The 8,497-nt window shown below is 49.8% G+C and overlaps 1 pseudogene; it reads right to left on the bottom strand.

The window, feature by feature from the left end:
* Window positions 1-645: 645 nt before the first annotated feature.
* On the bottom strand, window positions 646-6,638 carry LOC112548852 (annotated as a pseudogene).
* Window positions 6,639-8,497: the final 1,859 nt, after the last annotated feature.

Genomic DNA, 8,497 nt, shown 5'->3' with positions numbered 1-8,497 from the left:
ACCAGCCGCCCCTCGGGGGTCTTGAGGTGGTCCAGCGTCTTCTCAGAGGCCCGCCACCTCTCCAGGCTGAAGAAGAAGCCGGTTGGGGCGTCGGCCTCTGCCAGCTCCTGGCAGCGGGCATGGACCCACGCACTATGGGCCACACCCTCCGCCAGCTCTCGCAGACATTTCTTGAGGGAGCGGACGCTCTCAAGGAGTGCCGCGTCGTTGCCCACATGGAGCAGGGCCGCCTCAAGATCCGCCACATCCTGCTCCAGCTCCTGGGTGTGGTGGCGGAGCTCACTCACCGCCAGCTGGCTATACTGCTGGCAAAACGCCCGGATCTGGACCTTCGCCACGTCCCACCACAGGCGCCAGGAGTAGTCTGCTCGCGCCGCCTCCCAGCTCCTCCACAGGTGGGCAAAGCAGTCCCTGAAGTGGGTGTCCTGCAGCAGAGTGACGTTGAGGCACCAGTATGGGGTTCGCATGCGTGGTCTGCCAGGCAGGCTCAGTTCGCAGCAGACCAAGGCGTGGTCTGAGAGGCCCGATGGAACAATGTGGCTGCCGCGCAGTAACAGCAGGTGGTGCTGGCCAATGTAGAGGTGGTCGAGGCAGGCCATGGTGAGCCCACTGGCACTCATCTTTGCCCAGGTGTACTGTCGCGCCTCAGCGTAGGAGGACCCGCCTGGCTTCGACAAGATCTGCTGCCTCCAGCACTGTCCGCAGCTTGTGGGCTGAAGGCAGGTGCGGTTCTGGCCCCGTCCAGTCTAGCAGCGCGTCGACGGTACAGTTGAAGTCCCCACCCATGAGGAGCAGGTCGTCCTTCTCACTGGCGTCACGCAGGAGGTCACCCATGGTCTCTAGGAAGGTGACCCTCTCTCTCCCGTCGGTGGGTGCATAGATGTTGACGAGGAGCAGGCTCTGGTGTGCCAGGGTGATGTGGACGGTCAGCAGCCAGCCGGGGACAACCTCTTGTGCCACTGCCGAGTTGAACCACAGCTGTGGCTAGAGGAGGGTTGCCACTCCTGCACTGAGGTTGGTGCCGTGGCTCAGGAACAAGCGACCTCTCCAGGTGGCGTGCCAGTCGGCTTAAATGTACCCGTCGCAGTGCGTCTCCTGGAGAAAGACGATCACCAGGCGCTTCTGCTGCAGGCCCTCCAGGACGGCCGTCCACTTCACTGGGTCTCTGCAGCCATTTCTGTTGAGCAAGGCAATTGTGGTAACCACCATGAAAAGGAGAAGAGGGAGGCAGGGTAGGCAGGGTACCGCTGGGAGAGAAAGTGACAGATACCGGGCAAAAACCGTGGAGACAGGGGAAAGGCGTAGCGTTGCCCTGCCCTATTCCGCGGGCCCGCCTCAGCCCCACACCTCCCTCACCCAGGTCACCAGCTTCTCGAGCCAGAAGACATGTTAACGTGTGCCCAGGTCCCAGCACATAAGCCTTGCTGCGCCGCTAGCAGCTTGGACAAACTGCACGGGGTCCGGGCGCCAATGCCAGATATACTCGGCCATGTTCCTCTGGCCCTTGGTCTGGTCCAAGAGGTTGATGAGACCTCCATAGCTGGGGGCCACCCAGGGGGGTTTCTCCAGAAGGAGGTGGATACTGCCGACCGAGAACCGGCTGGGCTGTACCCTGGGAGGGGACTTCCCGGTGAGACCGGTGAAAGTGTCCTCAATGGCCAGGCTCCCTAGCAGGCCCCGCTCTCTATCTGGGTCGAGGACCGTCTTGGGGAGATCGATCCCCATCTGCTTTGGGTGGCAGATGTCATCCCACTCCCAGGGCCGCTTGTGGCGCTCAGAGGGCAGGCACTCCATCTCCTCCTCCTCATCAGCCTCGGTGGGCAGGGTAGCGGGCAATGGGGTGGCAACACTCTCTGCCGTCTCCCGTGCCTGCTGCTGCTCGGGAGGCAGGCAGTCTCCCCCTGCCTTGCCGCTCACAGGCCCCACTGCCTGGGATGGGGGCTAGTGGGACACCCTCAGTCATTGCTGGAGGTGGCAGGGTTTCCGGGGGGGGCAGGCAGAGTGGGCTCAGGTTCCCTGGCTGCCTTTTCCCCAGTGCTGTCCGAGACAGGCCCCAAAGGGGCAGGAGCTCCTTTAGACGCTCCTTTTTTCTTCTTGTTCTTCGCCTTTTGGGGAGTAACTGGCACCTCCCCCATAGGGAGCGGGCCAGGCTGCTTGGGTGTCGTCACCTCCGGGTCCACCACCTCGGTTGGGGCAGGGGTGGAGGGAGGTGGAGGGGGGTCTCGGGTGCTCCACCCGACAGGGCCCCAGAGCTTGAGATGCTAGCCGCCCTGGGGGGGGACTGGGACAGGAAGGGACTGGGAGGACTCCCCAGCCCCTCCACCGGGGGGCCATCCGCTACGACGGGGGCGGGGGAAGCCTGGGAGGATGTCCCAGGCCCCCCCCTGGATGGCATGCCACTGCCAGAGTGGTCGAGCCCCTCGGATGGAGCAGGGGCAGAGGGGGGCTTGGCAGGGCTCCCAACCCCACCCTTTCATGAGGGTCCCACACCAGAAGTGGATGCACCATCCTCCTGGGCAGGCTAAGTCCTCCACCGTGACGTGGAGAGCGGCGTGTACCCGTATACCATGGCTGAGGGGAAGGTCTACAGAGACATCCCAATGCCAAGTGCCTTGACTGCTGGCAGGCATCCCGGCAGGAGAGGGTTAACTCTCTCCTTGGAGATAGAGGGGAGGAAAAAAAAAAAAGCCTCAGGCTGACGTGGGGGACTAGGAGGGGGCTGAAAATGCCTCAAAATTGGCCTGAGGCGGGGCAGAGCAACCCTCGGGGCAAGCCCCAGGGCACGAGGAGAGGGCAGGGACCAAGGTAAGGGGCCCTGGGGGAGGGAGGCTGCAGGAATCACAGGGAGAACTCAGGCGGGGGTGGAGGAGGGGCAGAGGCAAACTAGGCTGCCAGAGCCCAGGGGGAAAATGCTCAGAAAGCCGGGGGAAGGGGCAGGGAGGGGGTCCCCAAGGACAGGGTGTGTAGAGGCAAGGCTTTTGGGGGGTGGGGAGAGGAACAGGGAGGCACGGAGTGCGGGGAACGCGCAAAAGGCACCCGAGCTGCAGGAGCTCAGAAGGGCTTCACCTGTCGGCGGCCATCTTGAAAGAAAGAAAGAAACTTCATGAAAGTTATCATTTATTGTCATATGTTTTGTGTGCGTGATATGATGGCCATCAGAAATTATGTAAACTTGCTCTGTAGTTTTTGCTGTTACTTCTTCTGAAATGGGAAAAACACTACTTGTTTAGAAGTCTAACTCATGTATAATTCGAAAGCTGTAAAATTGAACAAAAAAACTCCTTTATCCCATCTGGTGAATCCCAACGCATGTAACTGAGCTCATTGAAACACAATCACACCTCTTTCCTGCAGAGCAGGTAGACATGTTGAATTAATGAACTGAGGGACATTGTGATGAGGTGATACGAATAGATGATTTTTAAGAAATTGCACCAGCTTCTTATGTGGTGCAAATTATACTGATTTCGATAGAGCTGTGCCAATTTATATCAGACGCCAAATTCTATTTGACATTTGCCTGCAAAAATGCCTATTTTAGATTCTATTTCCAAACTAGATCTGTTCATAACCAGGAGGGGTGGGGAATGGAGGAAGGACCCTGCCACATCTTATTTCAACAGCATAATGCTCCGGACAAAAATCCTGGAAGCAAGACCAGGATACTAGGTTCCCCTTACCCAGAAGAGTATAGATATGCATCTATCCCTTCCCAGTTAAGTACTTGAACTACCAGGTCATGGGTTAGCCATTACATAAATTAAGAGAATAAAAAATGTGCTGGACCAAGAAACAAGCAAATCTGAGGAAGTGTCATTCAGTGATGGGAACACTTCTCTGAAAGAAGAGGGAGTCCTCGGTTTTGACCCCAAGCCCTCTCCTCGTTAGCTTTTAACACCTGGCATTTAAAATTAATTGGATCAAATGGATAGATAGTAGTGGGAAATCGTCATCTGATTGGGGTGGGGGTGACGGGGAAGAGCTAAACTCACAGTAATCTTCCCTTCAAAGCAGTGTCCCTCTCAACGAGGCATGCTCCCTTTAGTTTACACTTCTCCTGACACTTGGACATTTTTCTCCCTTGGCCACCCAGTAGGACAGCTTCAAGAAGAGGCATGGGTAATGTCTAGCCCATGGCCAGATTGTTTGACCATTTAGGCTCAAAGTTGGAGGCACAATTTTAAATTCCCTCTAGATAAGGGCCCCCTACAATTTGGGCCTCCTACACCCTTGGCAAGTACCCTAACCACTAGTCTTTTGACATAAAAGGTGGGAGTGCCCAGCTTTTCTTTCTGGTGTATGCTACATAGACAGAAATAGGAGCTAAAATCTGTTTAAGAACCAAAGTGACACTCAGACACTTAAAGATGAAATCAGATTTGGTCCCACCTGTCTAGTTTTCATAGTGTCTAGGGTTGAAAGGGACCTGAACCAATCATCAAGTCCGACTCCCCTATCAAATCTAGCCCTGTGCTGTCATGGGTAACTATGTTGTACAACTGTTTGCATAAACAGATCAATCTCCATCCTGAAACAAGATCTATTTTTTTCAATACTCACCCTCCTTATTGAGGGGCTATCGTGGAATTTCAGTGCTCTGTCGGTTAGGAACCTCCTAATTTCTTGCTTCAAATTATTCAGGTTCAGTTTGTACCCACTTGTACTTGTGCCTGTGTTGTGCTTAATATCCAATAGTTATAGCTGTCCCTTCCTGATGTACCTATAATCAGAAACCACATTTCCACTTTTGAACACTGTGACTCAAGCTGCATATGTTGTTCCAGATGAGGCCTTACCAGGCCCTTGACATCAGTACTCTCTCTCTCTCTCCGGGAATATCACACGTAATATATCCTAGGATTGCATTTTTGCATTTGTCTTTTTCACGGTGACATCATATTGATGGCTCAAAATCATTATACAATTAGCTAATACCCCAGGTCCTCTTGTTCCTACTCACTTCCAGATGATGAGTTCCCTGAATAAAGCAGGAATTATTTTCTATTTGACCCAAGTACATGACTCGCCTCTTGTTCTCAGAGGATGCATCTACACGTGCACCCGACGGCACAGTCTCAGCAGTGCACGGGTCACTTCCGACCCTCCTGCGCAGTAGCAACAAGGTACTGCACAGTGGCTCATTGCAGCAGCATCACACATCATGCCTGCCATCGCTATGGCTATGTAGCATCTTATGCAGATGCACTCAATGTGAAGAAAAGCAACAGGATGTTGACACAATTATGAGACAGAAAGGGTAGCAAATAGTCACTGAGCAGTGGTGACTTTCTGCTTAGGATTTTCAAAACAGCTGGAGGAGATTATATGCCCATTTCTCATAATCAGCATTCTAAATCCCAGAAGTCATCTCTACCCAACTGAAGCACACAAGGATAAAATTTTCAAAAGCTTGAAAGTGGCTTAAGGAGCACAGGTCCAACAATAAAAATCAGTTAAACTCATGAAAATAGTGGACAAATTTATCTTATATTGCTACTGCAAAAAAAACCCATTAAATACTTACTTCACATTGATATCAATTGGATGTATTTTCACAAGGAGCTTTTATGAAGCTGAGTAAGCCTCTACCTACATCGTAAGTGCCTAAACACATATCAGATAACTTTGACATTCAGTAATTTTTTAAACTCCCACCCAAATTTTCCTTTCTATTTTACAACACCATCAGCATTGCTGTTGTTTTTCCATTCGACTGATCTCCTCAAAGTTTCCCTTATTGCTGTTTTCACATCGTTATTCCTTAGAGTATAGATCAAAGAGTTTGGTAGTGGGGTAATGACACAATAGAAGACAGACACCACTTTGCCCAAGTCAAATTTATATTTGGCAGGGGGTCTGACATAAGTGAATATAATTGGCCCATAATAGATGGTTACCACTGTGAGATGAGAGGCACAGGTGGAGAAAATTTTTTTTCCGAGTTTTTGCAGACGACAGCTTTATAATAATGGCCACAATGTTAACATAGGATGACATAGTAAGCAGGAAAGAACTCAAGATGACCACAGAGCTGCCAGTATACTCGACAGCTTCCTGCACATATGTGTTAGAGCAGGACAACTTGAAGATTGGGTCCGAGTCACAAAAGAAATGGTTGATTTTCTGAGGGCCATAAAATATAGCTGGGAGATTAGGATTGTGGGAAGGAGCAAGGAAAGGAAGCCACAAAGCCAAGAGCTGGCAGAAAGATGGAGGCACAACTTAGGACTCATGATGGTGGCATAACGCAGTGGGTTGCAGATGGCCAAGTAGCGGTCATAAGCCATGACAGCAAGGAGGAAGCATTCAGTTGCTCCTAGGGAGAAGAAGAAGTAATACTGAGTCACACAACCGCTTACAGTGATGGTGATACTTCTGGACAAAAAGTTGGCCAGCAGCTTGGGCACAGTGACTGCTGTGTACCAAATCTCCAGGAACAAGAGGTTCCCCAGGAGGATATACATGGGGGTCTGAAGGAGGGGACCCGTCAGGACAATGCCAGTAATGAGGAAATTCCCCATGAGTGACAGCATGTAGATGGACAAGAAAAGCATGAAGAGAAGGATCTTGATTTTCTGGGGGCTGCCAAATCCCAGGAAGATGAATTCTGTCACTGAAGTATGGTTTGTTTTCTCCATGGATTCCTGGATGCTAATCTGAAAAGGGTGGAAGAAGTCAGTGGAGTCAGATGCCAATAGCAAACACTGCCTAGTCCCTGGAGTGGCTTCTGTGGGCATATTAGAGATGACCCTGCAGTGAAAGACCAGATCCAGACACCCCAAAGCTAAGTGGAAATATAAACTTAGACATTTAATTTTGTGTCTGGCTTCCCTGTATGTACTGCTGAAAATCCCAAAGAGGGTCATTTAAACATTGTGAATCCCCTCACAGTCAGAAGAACTGAATTGTGGAAAACTGTATTTCACTTGGACAACATAAGGGGACCTAACAACTTCCATACGTAAATAAATTCCAGTTTCTGTTGTTAGGTTATTCACCCCATCGACCTTAAAAAAAAAAAGGTCAGCTAATATGCACATTAGAGGGCATCACCCGTTCAGTAAACAGGTTTCTTTGGTCTGAATTCTGAGTGTACTCCTCAGACCTCACCCACAGCCATTTTTGTTAAGGCATTTACATACCTGTGGATACAGATGGGCACCAAACACGTTTTATTTTCCCTCCCAAAAAATCACCTAGGCAGGTGAAGTGGCTAATATCCACTGAAAATTAAAGTGAACCAGGGCCTAATGAATTTTAAGTGCAGTTTCAAATTTCACTAGCCACCTGAGTGGTCATATTCAGGCAGTTCTGCATCTGAAAATACAACCCTCCCTTCTTTACTGGGGGCAGATTCTGCTGTAGTGTAAATAAGAGCTACAGTAACCATCCTTAGTACTTCCTCAGACATCTGAATCGTTCATTGAAATCCATGGGGTAAATTCTGCATTGCCTACTCAGACTTCTTTCTTCTCGTTACTATTTGTACTTTTGCTCCCTGAATTCCTCGCCACGTCAAAATATTAAGGCCACAAAAATGCCCAAGAATGCAGCTTTTATTAATAGCAATGAGACAGTTCCCTTATGGAACATGATACCACACAGTCATGTGCACAGGTCACCACGCACAGACAACAGACATGTCCAGATACACCAACACACCTACACACACACTATCAGGTACATGCAACCACCCTTTTTTTCCCTGTTGTAACACACACAATCTTCATGCTCTTTTTCCTAATATGGTGCAGGTCCTGTGCTGTGCTGTGCTGAACATCTGCTGGATAAGCTTTCCGATCTTACCTCCAACTTCAATCTGTAAGAACCAGATTCTGATATGTTTTATATTGAATGTCATCTCACTCTATGAATAATTCACCCCGCTGATATCGGTGGGATCACTCATGGAATAAGCACTGTTCTGTTCATGAAATCTAGCATAATTAATCTGCCCTCGATCACAGCTCTCAGTAAAAATATATACATGCAGCAGTACTGGAAGGGTTGGGTGCTATGGTACTTGCGAACTGAAATCTCCTGGAGTGAACACTTAGGGAATCCATTTCTTCTTGTTGTTCTCCCATAGGAGGCAGACAAGTCCACTGCCACAACAAGACGTTTCTCTATTCTGACATTGTTTTAACATTAATCCAGCCCATGTCATTTTGTTGAAACTGAGGCACCATTGGAGTTGCTTAGTAGCCAAATTCTTCCAGCTCTTGATGTTAGCATTTATTTTCTTGAGGTACGCCCTGAGTGTGTCCTTGTAGTGTTTTTTCTGGCCTTCACAAGATCTCAGGTCACAACTAGGGCTGGGTAATACCTGAGTAATGAACTAGTGGCCAGAGTATGGCCCAACTGGGCATGTCTAGTGACCAGGTGCATGCTAGTGCTTTGGTACTGAACCTGGAATAAAAATCCCAAAGTAAATTTATATGCTAAAAATAACACTTATGCAGTTGGGTTGCCTAAATGTTGCAGTTTCCTTTAAAAT

The sequence above is a fragment of the Alligator sinensis genome, unplaced genomic scaffold, assembly GCF_000455745.1.
Source record: "Alligator sinensis unplaced genomic scaffold, ASM45574v1 scaffold1876_1, whole genome shotgun sequence".
Lineage (NCBI taxonomy): Eukaryota > Metazoa > Chordata > Crocodylia > Alligatoridae > Alligator > Alligator sinensis.
Note: the sequence above shows the minus strand (reverse complement) of the source record. Positions and strands in the feature narration are given on the sequence as shown.